This window comes from Bos indicus x Bos taurus, chromosome 9, assembly GCF_003369695.1.
Source record: "Bos indicus x Bos taurus breed Angus x Brahman F1 hybrid chromosome 9, Bos_hybrid_MaternalHap_v2.0, whole genome shotgun sequence".
Lineage (NCBI taxonomy): Eukaryota > Metazoa > Chordata > Mammalia > Artiodactyla > Bovidae > Bos > Bos indicus x Bos taurus.
The window spans coordinates 98491990-98511602 of record NC_040084.1 but is presented as its reverse complement, the minus strand read 5'-3'; the positions used below and the strand labels follow the sequence as shown (position 1 = coordinate 98511602).

The following is a 19613-nucleotide window of genomic DNA, read 5'->3' as shown; positions in this document are numbered from 1 at the left end:
TTTTCTTGGTAGATTTTTGCAGTATAAATAAAACATGAAGCCCTTTTGTTTTGCAATTCAGATATCGTCTTTGAGTACCCACTGGTGCTAGATTCTACCAGGCCCATTCACATACAATGATTAATTTAACATTCTTCATGAAATGGCCCTCCGTGACCTCTAGTTTGCCAATGAGGAAATCAAATCTAGCTTTTTTTTTTTTTTTTTCTATTCAGAACATGTTTATACACGTTCACAAATATTTATAAAATAGCTTGACTAAAATTTCTTGGCTGATTATCCTTGAAGACGTCATATTTGGAACTCAGAGTACATTGCTCCTAAAACATTTTCAGGTGTGTCTGTTTAGCAAAACTAGTCCAGTGAGCTTTGATGTAGGGTCTAGAATAGCCTGAACCATTCGTGTATCTAATTATCTTATTGGGAACGTGAGACACAAGACTGAAGCTAGCTGCTTGTGATCTAGTTCATTCCTGAGGCTCAGTCTCCCAGGAGTTTGGGAGAAGAAATGGTAGGATTTGTACATGGGGAGGAATGCAGATACAGAGACTTTGGTTTCCTAAAGGATGTTAAAGTGGTTCGTTGCTCCAGCATCCCTCCCAGGGTACTCCCCTTCTGGCCACAGCCGCCCGTGGCCCACCAGTGCCTGGGGGCGCTGGGCCCGTTTTGCCCAGGTGGAGGGCACTGCCAGCTCAGGCAGTTCTGTTAGTTCTGAGAGCCTGAGTGGACACTGTCTTCACCCTTTGCTCTCACTGTTTCACTCTCAGGGTCTGTTTTTAAACTCTTGAGTCCTTCTCTCTGATGCTAACTAAAGAGGATACCAGGTAAAGACTGTGAATATTTGTCCCAAATTTATCCATCCCTAGGCCTTGTTGAATTCTTGAAGTATGTACGTGGTAAGTCGCTTCGGTTGTGTCTGACTCTTTATGACCCTTGGGACTGTAGCCCGCCAGGCTTCTCTGTCCATGGGGATTTCGCAGACAAGAATACTGGAGCGGGTCGCCATGCCCACCTCCAGAGGATCTTCTGGCTCAGGGATTTGAACCCGTGTCTCTTTTGTCTCCTGCATTGGCAGGCGGTTTCTTTACCAACAGCGCCACCTCGGAAGCCTGAACTCTTAAGTTAGGGGTTTGATTACGAAGCAAACCTCTCTTTTCCCAAACTGCCTGTGGCCTCTAGGCAGACAGGTGGCCTCTAGGCAGACGGGCCGCCTCGATGTTGTGGCCACTGCAGTCTCGGATCCTGGTCGTCTCAGTTTATCGTGGGGCTCTGCTCGTTCCCGTCTGTGTGACTGTGAAACAGGAGCCTCTGGAAGCCCTGCCTTCCTCATCTGTAAAGTGGAGATAATGTTATCTACATCCATGGAGGGCTCCAGGATTAAATAGGAAGTTCTTAGCCCAGTGCCTGAAAACATTCTCAAAGTAGACAGTTGGTTTGTGAGAAAGATACAGGGGAAAAAAAAAGAAACTGTTTTATATTAGGTTTCATCTGCATAGCCCTGCTGCTGGCAATGTGCTGGTTTTTCTCTTTTCCAGGTATTAGAAATGTGAATCTGTTTTGGTTTTACCCACAAGATTTAGAATAAAGAACTGAACAGTATAGCTATGAGTTAACGTGAATTAGGACAAGGAATGAATATAAAATGGTAAACTTCAATGTAGTAAGAATAACACCTTAATAAATTTTGTACATGTACTAAAAGTTTATTTTAAAAAGCATGAAGATTTATTTCATTGTGTTATAGTTGATCTTTCATTAGAATTCTCAAACATATCAGAAACATTCTAAATGCTGCTTTTCAGATTTTTTCTTTTCAGTAATAAAGAGTCTAAATCTAAGTCTAATACTAAAGTCTGTTTTGTTGAAACTCTAGAGAAAGGTTGAACATTTCTTAGTTGACAAATAAAATGTTAAAAGAAGATTTTCCTAGTAATCCAGCATCTAGAATACTACTGAAATTTATGTAAAATCTTAAGATATGCCAAATATTAAGTGAAATTTGGATCATTTAATTTTTACCTAAATGATTTTAAAAGTTGGTTTTTAATATGCCTTTATGGTTTCAGTCAGTCCTCCTAGATATCAGTCAACAATGTACAGGCAATGAAGCTTTTCTCTGACACCAATTCATTAGGAAAGCTCATTTAAGGAGTTAAACATCTCTCACTTGTCAACAGTGAGATAATTATGCACTATTAATTCTCATGTCATTTCAAAAAGCGCTATTTTAAAACTATTCATTTCATCAATCCTGAGAACTAGGATAAGGTAGACAGCCTGCTGTAAACCAATTTAAGATGTGATTACATTGCTTTATTCCTGCAATGCAGGAATCAGAAAGTTGATTTAATATGAATACAGCTTTTGAAATGCTGCTTACTTCATTTTAAGAGATGAATATGATTAGGCAACCTTCAGAGGACAAAGGAGTTGATGTAGAAGAAAGGAGCTTTCATTTATTCTGCCATTTGCAGAATCAAGGTGGTGTGTGGGGAGGGATAAGGAAGAAAATCAGGAAATGGTAGTTTTCTTTGTCGTTTTATCTAAATGAAGCTTTTGTGTGTATCTGCTGTCTGTATATTATTATCTGAGAATTAGAATTGTTTAAACTTCTTTGCAATGGCCATCTATGGAGGAACTAGAAAATGATTTTTTTTCAAAATAGAGGACTTTTGTTGTTTAACTACTCAACATTTCTTTCAAGGGAACAATTTTAAATAAACTGGAGAATCAGTATACCATAACAGATATTTAGAAACATTAATTTCAGTATCTTGAAAAATATATGATGCTTGAAGTTCCTTAATCTACAGACCTTACCTAAATGTTACTGTATAAAATTTTGGTTCTTTAAGTTTTTTTTTTTTTTTTTGCTTTTTTGACCTTAAAGAACAATTATCAAGATAATATTCAGCTTTTATTTTAAAGACATCAATTTGCATGTTTTACATGCACAAAGTTACATGCACAAAGATAGTTTTACAAAGACATTCTACTATGGTTTTTAAGTGAAGTGAAAGTCACTCAGTTGTGTCCAGCTCTTTGTGACCCCAAGGACTATACAGTCCATGGAATTTTCCAGGCCAGAATACTGGAGTGGGTAGCCGTTCCCTTCTCCAGGTTTTTAAATACTTTTTAAATAGAAGATACATGGAAATTGTTTATAAATGAAACTGTTCCCCACATACAGTCATAAGCTTCTGTTGGTTTTTATTTTGTGGTATGTGTTTGTGTGGTATGTGAGTGTGTAAGTAAAGAATGAGGCCATATAGCTATAATTTTGCTAACCCCAAAGATCAGTGCTGAATTTATAACTGAAGTATTAAAAGTTGAGTTGTGCACAAAGACTCTTGCTGGTTGATCCTTGACTTTTCAGAATCAGCTATCTTACTAGGTTGTTTCAAGTCCTAGGTAAATTGACTGGCACACTGGTGTCCTTGACTTCTATATAAATGGGTTTATTTCTGTCACATTTAAAATGATGGATAGTTTATGTAGTTTACTGCTGTAGGAGGGCTTCCCTGGTGTCTCAGATGGTAAAGAACCTGCCTGTAATGCAGGAGACCCGAGTTTGATCCCTGGGTCAAGAAGATCCCCTGGAGAAGGGAATGGCTACCCACTCCAGTATTCTTGCCTGGAGAATTCCGTGGACAGAGGCTACAGTCCATGGGGTCACGACTGAGTGACTGACACTTTCACTTTTCACTGCTGTAATAGGTTTAATTCTAGTGCTGACCCCGTGATCTACTTTTTTAAAGAATGCATCACAAACTAAAAAATTACTTTTAGGTTACTTAAACCTCTTACTTTAGATTATATCAAGAATCTGATAAAAGTCTATTTCCATTCTTAATTCTTGCCATCTGTGCATTTGCTAAATATTATGGTATAGGATCTTTTACAAAACTACCTTATTACAGTATCTCATTTAAGCAATGCATTTTAGGCCAAACCAGTAGCTGTTTTTCTTGTTCAGTTATAATCATACTGAATTTTGGTTTTCGCACCAATTGGCACTAATGAAAAATGACTTAAGTTATTTTTTAAGTTTGCTGGGTATATGTTAATCAATATTAGCCCTCAGATTTTAATGGTTACCACCACTGATTGCTTTATTCAGCAAGACTTTTTACTGATCTCTGAAGAGAGCCAGAGTCTAGTGTTACAAATTAGAACAATTCTAGACACTGATTTTGCTGTTTAGAAGCTTGTGTTTAGCTGGGGAGACAAGCCACATATATATATATATATATATATATAAATAAAATAACTAATAGAAACATATGTCATGAAACACTTTAGGAAAGAAAAAATCAGTACAGATTGGAATGATTGTTTACTCATCAAAAAGATGAGCCTTGAATTGGGCCTTGAAGAATGTATAACTTTTGTAAAGAAAAGGGGTAAAGGATGTATGGTTGATATGAGTATTTCATGTTGAAGGATGGTTAGCAAACGAATCAATTTCAGGTTGAGACTCATACAGAACCAAACTTGGGTTTCAGAAGAGAATAGGAAGAAGAAATCGGTGGGGGGAGATATTAACATATGATACCTACTCTTTGCTGGTATTTTAGTTTAATTATGCCAGTTAATTCTCAAAAGATAACCCTCTAGTTTGATGTTGTGGTCACAATTTTTCTATGAAGGAAAGCAAATCGTATATTCTTGCTGGAGGCCACCAGACAAGGAAGTGAGTGAAGTTCAGATGCGAATAGTCAAAATCTTTGTGTTATCAAAATTTCTGTTATTTCACTTGTACCGAACTAAAAATGATGGGCAAAAAACAAGGTTTTCCTGCTATTTATGCATATTGGACATACTAGAAATATAAAATCTCTTTTTCTTCTTCCTAAATCAGTTTCTTCCAACTTACTTTTGTTAATGGCTTCAGTATTCTTTTAATAACTCAGACTTCAGACACTGGAGTCATTTTTATTCTTAAAATTAGATTTTATTTCATATTTGACTTTGAAAAATATAACAAGAAATGGACAGAATAGATCACACATTAAAATATTTATTTTTAAATTATCTGTTACTATAGAAAAGCTAAGTTATTGGTGATCTCCAATGTGCTGTGTATACTAATCATATTCCACAATTTATCAGATGTTATCTATTCAGAGTTTCAGCATAGTGTATAGAAGGAATTAATCATTTCTCTAATCCTAGCTTTGTTTATTTTGCTGTAATACAGCGGCAGGGGAGAGGCATGTATTTCTTCCTCTAGGGTTCTCCAGGTCGCTCAGGGTAAAAAGTTCACCTGCCAAGCAGGAGACAACGGTTTGATCACTGGGTCTGGAGGATCCCCTGGAAAAGGAAATGGCAGTCCGCTCCAATGTTCTTAGCAAGAAAATCCCATGGACAGAGGAACCTGAGGGGCTATAGTCCATGGGGCTGCAAAGAGTCAGACATGATTTAGTAACAAAACAGCAGCAGCAGCATTTTTTTCTCCATATGTTAGCATTATATATTGATTTCCATTAATATATTTTTGTAACTTTTTTTTCTTTTCAGTAAGATTTTTAAATGGCAAGAATGATTTTATATTCTTCCTGCACATCTTCCTCACGCTTTGTTCATCACCTAGTAGTCTAAATGTATCCCTTGACTTACATTACCTGAAATGGTCTGGAAAGGTTTATTTTTCTATCCCAGTGACTATCTATAGGCTATACCCACCATCACTTAACCCTTAACCATACATAGGAATAATTTAATGATATTTGTAAAATGGCTAACAAAGCCTTTTAGTGGACAATTGAGAGCTCTTCAAAAAATGTTCAAGTAGGCTTGTTTCTGTGAACTCGATCACCAGATCATGTTTTATGAGTACCACTCTCTGTTCAAGAAATGTTCATAGTAATGTATATATTCTAGCACTTCCTCGTCTATATTCTAGCAGTTCTAACATATTCTACTTCCAAATATAAGGGGTTTGTACCCTACTGGAATCTCCTACCTCAAAAGGAAATAGCTATAAATCTGGGGCATAATACAGAACAACTGACTGAAGGTGGTAGAGGGGAAGAGAAGCAGAAAGCCCTGTGGCAAGTGCATGGCTTGAGGGGAGGGGGGTGGGGAGCCATAGAAGGAGGTTTGGGTGTCAGTGGATTTTCCCTTGGGGCCAAGTACTTGTGGACACATGAGGTGCAAGAGGAAAAACAGTCTTTCTGGCCAGGGGCCGCAGAAACGTGAGGCACCTGGGCTTTGGAAGCCACGGTCATTAGGGTTTAGCTGGGATCCTCATGCTGATATGATGGTTCCTGAACACTAGCCAGCACACGAAGTTACCGATAAGAAGACAAAAGGAGCAAAGGGCTAGTGGCAAAATGTAGCAAAACAGTCCATCCATCCCCTTGTAAAGGACTTCACCACAGCCAACCGATGGTATACTAACACCAGTAACAAGGACTCTATTATATGGCCACCTCTTGTTGTGAAATGTAGTTTAAAAAAAAAAATCTAGGCCCCCTTCTACCCCTCATTATACCAGGATTCTGTTAACAAAGAGGGAGAGACAAGGCAACTAGCAGGCTTTGCCACAGTTACAGATACTCTGTCTAAGCTGATCCTCTTCTGGAACCTATTGGCATATCTGCTGAGATGTTCAAGCGGGGGAACGAAAGCATTTCCTGTACACGAACAAGACTTTTACATAACATATATGTACGTCTGAAGATATGGGCCAAGTCCCCAGAGTCTCCTGTAATCACCCTTCTCAGGGGCAGCAAATGAGGCGGCTTAGGACACAAAGCATGTATCAATCTCCGTTGTCCTCATGATTCACGAGGTCTGAAAATGACTTCCCTTCCTCAACTGTCTTCTCCTTACCTGTGCTATAATGTGACAGCCTCACTTATCCTATAGAATGTTCTGTGCTGTGCTTAGTCACTCAGTCATGTCCAACTCTTTGTGACCCCATGGACTATAGCCTGCCAGGTTCCTCTGTCCATGGGGATTCTCCAGGTAAGAATTTCCTGTAGTTGGTTGTCATGCCCTTCTTCAGGGGATCTTCCCAACCCAGGGATCAAAACCAAGTCTCCTGCACTGCAGGCGGATTCTTTACTGTCTGAACTACCAGAGAAGCCCATCCTATAGAATATGTAAGATGAAATGAAATAGGATCCAGGAATTTTTATTTTTAACTTGGACTCCTCTCTTAAGAAATGGTACTATTGAGAGTATTGAAAATCTACTAAAAATGGATATGCAAAAATTGATTCCATAAACTTAATGGCTTTTGAAGATTTTCAATGAGTTTTCAACTTCAATAAAGTTTTAACTATTCCTTGAATAGATGTAGCCTAATTTTTGAGATCTCTTCAAGAAAATTAGAGATACCAAGGGAACATTTCATGCAAAGAAGGGCTCAATAAAGGACAGAAATGGTATGGACCTAACAGAAGCAGAAGATATTAAGAAGAGGTGGCAAGAATACACAGAAGAACTGTACAATAAAGATCTTCATGACCCAGATAATCATGATGGTGTGATCACTCACCTAGAGCCAGACATCCTGGAATATGAAATCAAATGGGCCTTAGAAAGCATCACTATGAACAAAGCTAATGGAGATGATAGAATTCCAGTTGAACTATTTCAAATCCTAAAGGATGATACTGTGAAAGTGCTGCACTCAACATATCAGCAAATTTGGAAAACTCAGCAGTGGCCACACGAATGGAAAAGGTCAGTTTTCTTTCCAATCTCAAAGAAAGGCAATGCCAAAGAATGCTCAAACTACCGCACAATTGCACTCATGTCACACGCTAGTAAAAAAATGCTCAAAATTCTCCATGCCAGGCTTCAACAGTAGTGAACTGTGAACTTCCAGTTGTTCAAGCTGGTTTTAGAAAAGGCAGAGGAACCAGAGATCAAATTGCCAACATCCGCTGGATCATTGAAAAGGCAAGAGAGTTCCAGGAAAACATCTATTTCTGCTTTATTGACTATGCCAAAGCCTTTGACTATGTGGATCACAATAAACTGTGGAAAATTCTGAAAGAGATGGGAATACCAGACCACCTGACCTGCCTCTTGAGAAATCTGTATGCAGGTCAGGAAGCAACAGTTAGAACTGGACATGGAACAACAGACTGGTTCCAAACAGGAAAAGGAGTACGTCAAGGCTGTATATTGTCACCCTGCTTATTTAACTTATATGTAGAGTACATCATGAGAAACGCTGGGCTGGATGAAGCACAAGCTGGAATCAAGATTACTGGGAGAAATATCAATAACTTCAGATATGCAGATGACACCACCCTTATGGCAGAAAGTGAAGAAGAACTAAAGATGCTTACTCCTTGGAAGAAAAGTTATGACCAACTTAGACAGCATATTAAAAAGCAGAGACATTACTTTGCCAACAAAGTTCCGTTGAGTCAAGGCTATGGTTTTCCAGTAGTCACGTATGGATGTGAGAGTTGGACTATAATGAAAGCTGAGCACTGAAGAATTGATGCTTTTGAACTGTGGTGTTGGAGAAGACTCTAACCAGTCCATCCTAAAGGAAATCAGTCCTGAATGTTCATTGGAAGGACTGATGTTGAAGCTGAAACTCCCAATACTTTGGCCACCTGATGTGAATAACTGACTCATTTGCAAAGACCCTGATTCTGGGAAAGATTGAAGGCAGGAGGAGAAGGGGACAACAGAGGATGAGATGGTTTGATGGCATCACCAACTCAATGGACATGAGTTTGAGTCAACTCTGGGAGTTGGTAATGGACAGGGAGGCCTGGCATGCTGCAGTCCATAGGGTTGCAAAGAGTCGGACATGACTGAGTGACTGAACTGAATTGAACTGAACTTTTTGTTGCTGTAACATACATAGAAAATAAAATAAACCTATTTTTATACTATTGATATTTGTTTCTGTTTAATTTTCTACTATAGAAAGTATAAAAGATTTTCCATATCAACAATGTGAGGGTTATACAGAATTAGGGAGAGTAGTACAATGAACTCTATACCAGTCGCCCAACTTTAAAAACTGTCAGCCCATGTCTGATCTTTTTCATCTGTGCTCTCAATTAGCCACCCTCTCACCTCCAGCACCTGGATGTTTGGAAGAAAACATCTGGATTCTGAGTTGAACAAAGGATCTTTTGTTAAAAAATTAAGAGACAGTAGAACATAATTGCGGAGAAGGCAATGGCACCCCACTCCAGTACTCTTGCCTGGAAACTCCCATGGATGGAGGAGCCTGGTAGGCTGCAGTCCATGGGGTCGCTAAAAGTCAGACATGACTGAGCAACTTCACTTTCACTTTTCACTTTATGAATTGGAGAAGGAAATGGCAACCCACTCCAGTGTTCTTGCCTGGAGAATCCCAGGGACGGGGGAGCCTGATGGGCTGCCGTCTGTAGGGTCGCACAGAGTCAGACACAACTGAAGTGACTTAGCAGCAGCAGCAGCAGAACATAATTGAATACCAATTTGATGTTAAGGAAATATTTAAAAATTTTTTAGATGTGTAATATTGGAGTAGGAAATGGCAACCCACTCCAGTGTTCTTGTCTGGAGAATCCCAGGGACGGGGGAGCCTGGTGGGCTGCCGTCTATGGCGTCGCCCAGAATCGGACACGACTGAATCGACTTAGCAGCAGCAGCAGCAGCTGTGTAGTGGTATTCCAGTACACTTTAGAAGAGTCCTTCCCTGTTATAGATAAATTCTGAAATATTTATGGATGAAGAAAATGTAATCTCCGAGATGGAGCATCTTTTTAAAAATCCTTCCTGTCACCAATCATATGAATAAACAACTCAGTGAATTCAGGGTCTAATTTCTTCACAACAAATGAATGCTCTTCCAAAAGACCTTTGCATTCCCAGTCACTAAAGCCTAATCAGGGGCACAGGAAAAATCCACCAACTTCTAAATCAAAAGTTTCAAGTAGAAACCCACAAGGGAAACAGGGCTTGAACTTGGTTTTCTTCTTCCTCTCATAAGCCTGGGCTTTTCTCATATAGGCAGAACCACATCTTCCTAAGGATTCAGCACTGAACTCCTTGGCCTAAAAAGCCAGGATGTTAATGATCTAGCACTCTGTGTTTTCCTGATTTTTTTGTCTTCATGATATTTAGCAATCCTTACTATGGGGATATATTGTGTCCTTCATTTTTATCCTTTATCATTTTTTTCTTTCACTGTGCCCCTTCCTCACTCTTCCCCTTACTAGAACCTGCTACCCATTGCCCCCTGTCCTTACTCCAGTCCTCATTACCTGTTGTTAGTTCATTTGTAGAAGAGAAAAAATAACATTTACTGAACACCTTATGCCAGACACTGGTTGGGTAGGTAGATGCTCATTTAATCTTCAGAATAACCATGCATTCTGCATATCCCAGTAGTATTAGTTGTATCCCAATAGCCATGCATTCTGCATATCCCATTCTGCATATCTTTGGTTCAGAGAGACCACAGTTGCCCCCAAATCAGCAGTTAATTGTTAGCCATGATTTAAACTCTATTACAGTTTCTCCTTGAACTAACTCTATGCCATGAACTTCCAATTTTACCATATTTTACTATTAATGCTTTATTTTTTTCTTGCTACATTAGAGGTTCTATTAGTCATTCTACTCAAAATGTTTTTAAAATACAATCACTTCTGAACATTAAAAGTGGCATTAAATTAAAATTAAAAATCTCTGACTTTAAATACTTTTCTTTTTTAAAACAATTTTTATTATGTATTGAGGTATAGCCAATTAACAGTGTTATGATAGTTTCAGGTGAACAGTGAAGGGATTCAGCAGTGCCTGTACATACATCCACTCTCCCCCATTAATACTTTTTAATATTCCTAAATATTGCTTAAGGTGTTACTTGCTCAGTTGTGTCTGACTCTTTGCAGCCTCATGGACTATAGCCCACCAAGCTCCTCTGTCCACGGCATTTTCCAGGTAAGGATACTGGAGTGGGTTGCCATTCCCTTCTCCAGGGTTCTTCTTGACCCAGGGATCAAACCCGGGTCTCCAGAGTTGGCAGTCAGATTGTTTACTGGTTGAGCCACCAGGGAATTCTTTGTTTAATTTGTATAGTTATATATAACCTGTTTTATAACTCAGGTCCACTTACAGTTTGTTCACTCAGAATTCATTTCCTAAATTATGACAGATCATTGGGAGTCTCTCTGACTCAACTTTACATTGTTCTCTTTAAATGTATAATGACATGGCTAGGTAATCAACAAATATCCATTTCCAAAGGTCAGAAATAATACTGAACAGTATAGTTTTAAGAAAAATTTCCTGTTGAATTGATGGGACAGTGAGTGAGGAAAATATAGTGTATGAGCAAAGACATAGAATGTTTTTACAGATCTAATTTTATAAGGCAAGTCATGTCCTGGCAGCATTTTTTAATGGGGCTATAAATTTAGTAATATTTCAGTGGCAATAACAGGATGTTAAATATGACTCTTTATTCCTGAAATTTTAGGTTTTCTTAATGGTAGTTGCCATTACTGAGAGTAACCAACCTTGAGAATGTATTTAACTTAGATTTTGAAGCAATGCGTGCTATGACTTCAATTTCTGTGACCCAGAAATATTGACGTGCTAATTTTCTAAGTTAAAAACTTTCTTTTTTATGTTTTTGTCCTTGCTTAAATGGGCAAATGCTGGCTAAATGTCTTGGAGAATGTAGTATTTTTATGAAATGACAAGAAGTATTGATTTACCTTATTCTTCTTCCCTCAAGCAGAACAGCCATAAAATATGTTCAATTTCTTCTCATTTCTGTCTGCAGATTACACTGACTTGTGGTGTAGAGGACAGGTATGGATGTGATAGGAGCATATTGACAGTTACTAGAGTTTGACTTTAAAGCTTTAGAGCTAAAAAGCAGACTTGACAAATCCATCTGCAGTGTTATTCACTTAATTGTTGTGCTGCTAAGTCTTATTTGTTCGATATAAAAAATGAATGTGGGCCTAACATAGAAAATCCAGATAAGGACCATTCCTTTTGAACTGAAGCTTCACATTTAACATGAAACCTGCTTTGGAACTATTTTGGGAAACTATTCCATATGTAATGTATCATTAAGTTAAAAAAAAATATCATCAAATGAAATCAATTTTTAAATCTGTTTAAAAAGTTCTGTACCAGATACTCATAACTTTTTTAAAGGATGAAGATTCACATTTAACTTAAATTGACTTGTGTGTAATTTTCAGGGCTTCCCCGATGACTCAGAGGGATGTAATTTTCAACTATGTTGTTCTTAGGTTAGTCACAGGTAAACGAATTCTTCCCAGACTGTAATTTCTCTTGAGGAATGGCACATCTTAATTTTGAGTAACTTTGAGTGGGTCTCTAAGCTTAGAGGTGCCCATCTGTTCATTTGCTTCCAGGAGCATTAATGCTGGTGGGCAGGTTTCCAAACGGCTGCCGTAAAGACTTGCATCCTGTATGCTTATTCTTTATACTTTTAATTCTGCTTCCGGAGCCTCTTGTTCTGCCGCTTGCCATGATTATCACCCTCATCTCTGGCCTGTAGAACAAGAGAAACAATCACAATTCAGCTCCCGATTGCAGCTATTGACAGAAATGCCTACCAGAGCTCCGTATTTCCTCTTCTACATCTGAAAACACCAAGTTGCTCCAATATTTATCCCTGGAAGTGCACAAGGTCAGTAGATACCTTTTTTGTTTATTCAGTAATTTTTATGTGTCATATTAAAAATTCATGTGGAAGTTGAATTAGCTGATTTATTCCTGATATTTACCTCCTGTTTAAATGGTTGTTCAGTCACTACACACCTCCTCAAATGGCTCTTTTTAAAAGGCTGCAATTAAGCTTTTAGAGAGAGCACCAAGATTTTTGAGATCTGAATTGGAGGATTTGAATATCTGAGGAATCCGTGTTTATGTGGAGTTTCCCTGGTGGCTCAGACTATGAAGAATCTGCCTGCAATGCAAGAGACCTGGGTTCCATCCCTGGGTCAAAAAGATCCCCTAGAGAAAGGAATGGCTACCTACTCCAGTATTCTTGCCTGAAGAATCCCATGGACAGAGGAGCGTGGCGATCTCCAGTCCATGGGGTCTCAGAGTCAGACACAGCTGAGAGCCTGACATTTTCATTTTGGGGCTTCCCAGGTGGCAGTAGTGGTAAAGAATCTGCTTGTCAATGAAGGAGTCATAAGAGATGCGGGTTGGATCCCTGGGTCCGGAAGATCCCCTGGAGGGAGGGCATGCAACCCACTCCAGTATTCTTGCCTGGAGAATCTCATGGACAAAGGAGCCTGGTGGGCTCCAGTCGATACAGTCACAAAGAGTCAGACATGCCTGATGCAACTTAGCAAGCATGTGTTTTAACTAATTAAAGTTTCTTAGAAGCAAAAAAAAAAGCTAGTTATTGGCATCTCGTATTTTGGTGACAGAGGGGTGAAGTCTGCTGGATGGAGAATCTCCTTTTCCAGGTTGAGTGCCTTTCGTATGTTTGGGGCCGAGACCATCGTCAGAGGTGGTGATGGCTCCAGTGCTGTTCCCAGCACTTTCACTGGTCATGGACTGCTTTGGTGCACCTGTTCACTGTTGACCCAAGACCATGTTGAAAGAAAAACCTGAAGATAAACTCTCATTATCCTTTATTGCCCAAAGTAGGGCTGACAAACTGCTTCTTGGATTCTTACAGCTCCATGATGAATGTTTGGGTGGCTCACCAGTTGTACCTCGCCTGGGTAAGGAGGTACCTGGGACATCTTTTCATGAGGCTACATGCGGACACAGTTCAGTCTATAAGTCTGGGATAGTAGATAACACTCATGATTTTGAAGGTCTCACTCAGATACATCTTTTCCTGGAGGCAGTGGGAACCAGAAGATACAATGCCTCTGTTTTGGGGATCATTACTATTTCTCTTCTGACACATCCCACTTCTGACACATCCTTTGGATTCCCTGGTAGCTCAGACAGTAAAGAGTCTTCCTGCAATGCGGGAGAACTGGGTTCAATCCCTGGGTTGGGAAGAAGGAAATGGAGAAGGAAATGGCAACCCACTCCAGTATTCTTGCCTGGAGAATCCCATGGACAGAGGAGCCTGGCGGGCTACAGTCCCTGGGGTTGCAAAGAGTCGGACATGACTAAGCGACCTCACTTTCACTTCCCTGTTTCTCTGCTGCTGATTCTTCTGACTGTGCTGGCTTCCTCATCCCCTTCAGATAAGAGCTCTACAGTGTGGAATAGTGAGCTGATAGTGACTCACAAAGTGAACTTAGCCAGTTATAAGTAGTTTTTTTAACGGAATAGAATAGAAAAGAGTAGAGTAGAAAGGAGAGAGCTTCTCGTCTATGAAGGTCTGTATGGTTTTCTGAAGCTGTGATTTCACTTAGAGACCTATGAATGTGTATGTATTTATCAGGTCTTGATGTAAATTGCGCCTCTTACTGTGTTTTGTGATTTTAAAAACTAAAAGCCACTGCTTTAGATGTACATGCTCTTTTCATTGATTTGACCAGTGTTTGGGTCCAGTCTTCCTGAACCTACCACTGACATTTGTCAGTACAGTGGTTGTATATTCATTCTTCCTGGCTGTCAGTTCTCATTACTGTGATTTCTTTATAGCATTTTAAACTGTATTTTTAGCTGGGACAAACAAAAAGGATAACTCAATGACTTTAATTTGTAAAAGTTTTTTAGGTATTTATGAAAAGATTCCTTATTTATAATCTGATGCTTTGCACATGTAGAAAATAAATAATATGCCTAGAAAAATAAATAATAACTTACTTTCATCCTGGTGGAGTTCTTTTTGTTTTGAAAGAGGTCAGCTGCAGACATCCAAGGTAAATGACTGTAGTACTGCTGTGGAAGGCTCCATTTTTTGGAACATCATATCCTTCACGAGCAAACTATTCATTGCGGCATGCAGGCATAAATTCAGTGACAAGAGGGACATCTGGTAGTTATTTTCTGTAATCATTGATGAGCAGAACTTAAAATTTGGAATTATCAATAAAGACAAACCCCAGGGTTTTCGAAGATCACTTCACTGTACTTACTCTGACCTGGGGCATTCCATTGGTTTAAAAACAAAAAACTAAAAACCCCAAGGATGAACATCTGGTTCAACATGGTTAGAATCTTAAAGGAACCGGAGAAAGTGAGATGTAGTTATAGAATCAAATTTTTCTCAGTTTCACCTGTTATCTATCATATATTATTATCAATAACTTTATGCATTTACAGATTGTCTGAAAGCCTTTTCTCTGTTAGTCATTGAAACTCTTGTGCCTAGTAACAGAGCAAGTGTCACTGATACAGTGATTTTGGTGGTGGATTTCTATTTATTTTGTAGGGGATATCCTCCCCAAAGTTGATTCAGCCTTCCTAATGAGTAAAAACTATTCCTTTTCCATAATGATCCTTTCTCATGGAGTAAACGGATAGTGCCTTTAAACTAAGAGACAGAGCTCAGTGTGAGACGATGGGCTCTGAAGACGGACGGCTTGCATGTGAATAGCAGCTTCATTATTTGCTAGCTGGGTGTCTGGGCAAATTACTTAAGCATTCTGTGTCTGCTTGATTTTCCTTATCTGTGAAATGGAGGTAATAATAACTCCTACTCCATAGGATTGTCATGAGCATTATAGATATATTAATACATGCAAAATGCGTAGAGAGGTACCTGGTGCATAGTAAATCCTCAGTAAAATTGAGGTATTATTTTTAGCTAGAGCAAGGGTTCTTTTTACTGATACACAGAAAGCATAAATTATACTTGAAACTTAAGTTGTATTGGAGTACATTTTTCGAGAAGGAAACGGCAACCCACTCCAGTATTCATGCCTGGATAATCCCATGGACTGAGGAGCCTGGTGGGCTACAATCCACTCAGAATAGAGTTCTGACATATGCCATTGGTCTTGAATTGGTGACCACGCTTCCATAGGCACTTGGGCCTGACAGTATCTGGTTTTGATTTTCTATTGTTTTTAAGATGCTTTTAAGAAGCAGGACATTCAGTCATGGGCACAGGCTTTACCTTGTTCTACTTTCTTAAACTCTTTCCTAATTCTCCCTTTTAGACTTCTGAGGTGGGACTGCTATTATTTGAGATGAATTTTATGGAGTGGTTTCCATTTTACCCAGGAGGCCTGAGCGTATTGAGAAAGACCATAAAAGATAGTGTTCCTTTTCCGGGAGACTTGTTTCTTCTCAGTCATAAAGACATTGGGACCCTTCATGTATTTCCTTGATAAATAAATAATGCTGCAACCCAGAAGTTCATGTGTTATGATAGATGTCATAATCCTGCCTGAAAGGCTAGTTTGGACATACTAATTTAGTTTAGAGAACCATGTTTATACCCAGCAGCATTGACCATTTCAATATGGAATAAAGGGAAATGATTTTAAAAGAATTTCTGTGTTAATACAACTCTTAAAACTCTAAAAATGCTCTGCTCTTACTTGGCCAGCTGGCCCCTCTCCATCTGTGGACTATACTGTGACAGGAGTTGGTGGACAGCCAAATAAATGGAGGGCGATTTAATCTCTCCATGGCTTCCCACGGTGGTACAGTGGTAAAGAATCTGCCTGCAATGCAGGAAGCTTGGGTTCAATCCCTGGGTCAGGAAGAGGCCCTGGAGGAGGAAATGGCAACCCACTCCAGTATTCTTGCCTGGAAAATTCCATGGACAGAGGAACTTGGCAGGTTACAGTCCATGGGCTCGCAAAGAGTCGGCCACGATTGAGCACATCAGCACAACACCAGAATAAACAGATGAAGAATGCTGAGTATTTTTAGGGGGAGAGGGGTGGGTGGAGAGGAGCTGTAGTAACTGGAGCTCTTTAACAGGTCTTAATTGTGCGTAGATTCATAGAAGTCTTCTTGTTTGACTTGTGCATTGAAGGCCCATTGCTGTTAACTTCTTTCAGTAAGAATGATGCCCTCTGAGTAATGCCCCTGTTGTGAACTAAGAAAGACCTATGAATTATTAATAACCTGCAGGGTTGCAGAGCCCTTGTAGGAATAGAGCAGTGTGCTCTGTACAACAGTTCTGCTCACCTGATCTTGACAAATTAGGAGCATCTAAAACATACTCCTGCTTGTTAATACAAGAAGTGGGGGAAAGGTGACTTGGAAATGCATCAATATTTAGCCCTTTTGTAGAATCTCAAAAGGATAATAGCAGATAGTGTTCCTTCATAAATAACTGTCTCTCCTATCTTGGTGCTTTAGTGTGGTAGGCTAATGCCTTTCTGTCAAGGCAGACTTTATGGTTCAATTTTCGGCTGTACTTCTTGCGAAACAACTAGGAAAAAAAAAAGTAAAAACACAATTATAGAGATGCCTACTCCATAATCATTTATTCCTGTTTATAGAACTTGATTCTTTTCAAGAATATTTTCTGCTGTGTACTAAGCTGATAGGCAACAAGAGCAAATAAAACTCCTTACAGGAGTAGCAATTGTTTTATCAATAACCCAGCTTATGTGGCAATCTTGACAGGAATATTAGGAGTTGTAGCCACATTGAAATGTGGAATATGTAATGCTATGCTACACAGGATGGGTTTTACAGCCTTCTAAGGGGACCCTTGGTATTTACTAAAGTAAAGTTAAAATTGAAAACCTTGTCTTATGAAAGAAAAAGATTATTATATATTTATTAACTGGTACTATTGATCTGTTACTCATTTTTACTAGATGGTTATCTAATACTATAGACATTTTTTTCCCCATTTCACTTGAGATATATCACACAAATAGTGAAATGCACAAATCTTATGTGTAAAGCTCAAGGGATTTTTCCATATGCATATACCAACATTCTCACCGCCTGTATCACAAGATACAGGATGTTTCTGACAGTTGTGAGGCCTCCCTCGTGCCTTCTCCCAGTCAGTCCAACACCAAAAGTAACCAGCCTCTGACACCTAACACCAGTGGTTGGTTCTCACTGTTCTTGAACTTCATAGAAAAGGAATCATGCATTATGTTTCCTTTATGTCGGATTTCTTTCAGTCAATATTATGTCTGTGAGATTCATCCATACATAAAGCAGTACCATTTGGAATTTAGGTATTTACCTTATGACTTGATTTTTAATTCAGGCTGTTTACTCAAGTAAAATATTTCTCTGCTATGAACAGAGTTAATTATAATAAATACCCTGTTCACAGGTATGTGTGCTTCATAACTGTTAGAATCATTACCATAATTATTGTAATCCAAATTTAGCACCAAATAATAAGTGAAGTATTAATATAAGATCCCCAAATGTTCCTTTTCTGTTGTTCTGGCTAATCTAAGAACAATGTGCCCTCCATTGTATAAATTAATAAAGCCTTAATATTCCTAGTTCCTTATTGCTGGAGGTTGTAAATTGCCATTCTTGCAGTCATGCTGAGAATCAAATTGCATTTGTGGGCCGGCAACACCCTTGTTAAGCCTTCCAACTGGTATGATAATTAGAGATTCCTGCTAGGTTTGGCCTGTATGAAAAGTAACACAGGTGGGACAATTTGCATACATGTCTTCAGTAACAAATTGTTATCATTTCTTAGAAGACTAATTTTGTGTTTCATATAGATTGTTCAAAATCAGCAGTGTGATTACTCTTTTGTCATTTTAGGTAACGTCTGCAAGATGATGACCATGTTAAAAAGAGGCATGGTGCTTTATGAACATTAACTTAAATTTCTCCTGTTTTAGCTCATCTCTAGGAGATAGCGAAGGACAAACTCTGGGAGGTAGTGAAGGACAGGGAAACCTGGCGTGCTGATGTCCATGAGGTCACAAAGAGTCAGACATGACTGAGAGACTGAACAAGAGGCTCATCTCTTTCCCATATGGAAAAAGTAGAAGGAAACTAGCTGTTCTTCTAGAAAAGGCTCTTAAGGTGTTCTCAGGAATATAGCTTAAGTCATTCTCCACTCAGCTTTACGTCTCTTTATTTTTATCATATTTTATGAAGGTAAATTAGTCAGTTACAAAGCAATTCCCATGTGCTGCCAAATATTCAGGACCTTCTTTCAGCATTGATTGATTGTAAGTTACTGCTATGGACTGAATTGTCCCACTGTTCTCAAATTCATATGTTGAACCCCAACTCCTTTAGGTGATGGGACATTGGGAGGTAGTTAGCTTTAGTTGAGGTTGTGAGGGTGGGACCCTCAATGTGGGGTTAGTGCCATTATAAAAAGAGACACCAGAAAGCTGGCTTGGTCTGTCTCTTCCTATTACATGAGGACAGTGTTCATAACCAATCATCCAATCAAGATGCTAAAATTACTTCAAATGTTCACTGAAACTTTATAGTATGCATATTTTGTGAGAGAGTCTTCATGGTATCATCATGGTTATCACAGCAGCACCATGAAGTTGGTGTCATCATCCCCATCTTACAGATGACAGCATTAGTGGTCAGATGTGCAAGCTGCCCAAGGTCCGCATCTAGTCAGTGATGGGATGGATTTGAACATGGGCAGGAGGATATCAGGACCTGATGACTTAACAATATGACAGATGCAATTTATATAAATTACAGATCTTCTTTATTTCCTGTGATAAGTGTATTTATGAAGAATGTCTGAATTCCATTTTTAAGTTACATTTGAAAAGTCCCAGGAAGTTCTGTTTAATGGGACA

The 19613-nt window shown here is 38.9% G+C and overlaps 1 protein-coding gene across 3 annotated transcripts in view; it reads left to right on the top strand.

The window, feature by feature from the left end:
- Positions 1 to 19613, top strand: part of AGPAT4 (1-acylglycerol-3-phosphate O-acyltransferase 4) — a 1412466-nt gene that overhangs the window by 18084 nt on the left and 1374769 nt on the right. The window contains exon 1 of one of the 3 annotated variants that reach the window (XM_027551993.1): positions 12625 to 12649. The exons of the other annotated variants lie outside the window; for them this stretch is intronic. The gene's annotated coding sequence lies outside the window, so the exon portion shown is untranslated. Of the gene's footprint in view, positions 1 to 12624; positions 12650 to 19613 lie in introns of those variants that run through there. 3 annotated transcript variants of the gene reach the window in all.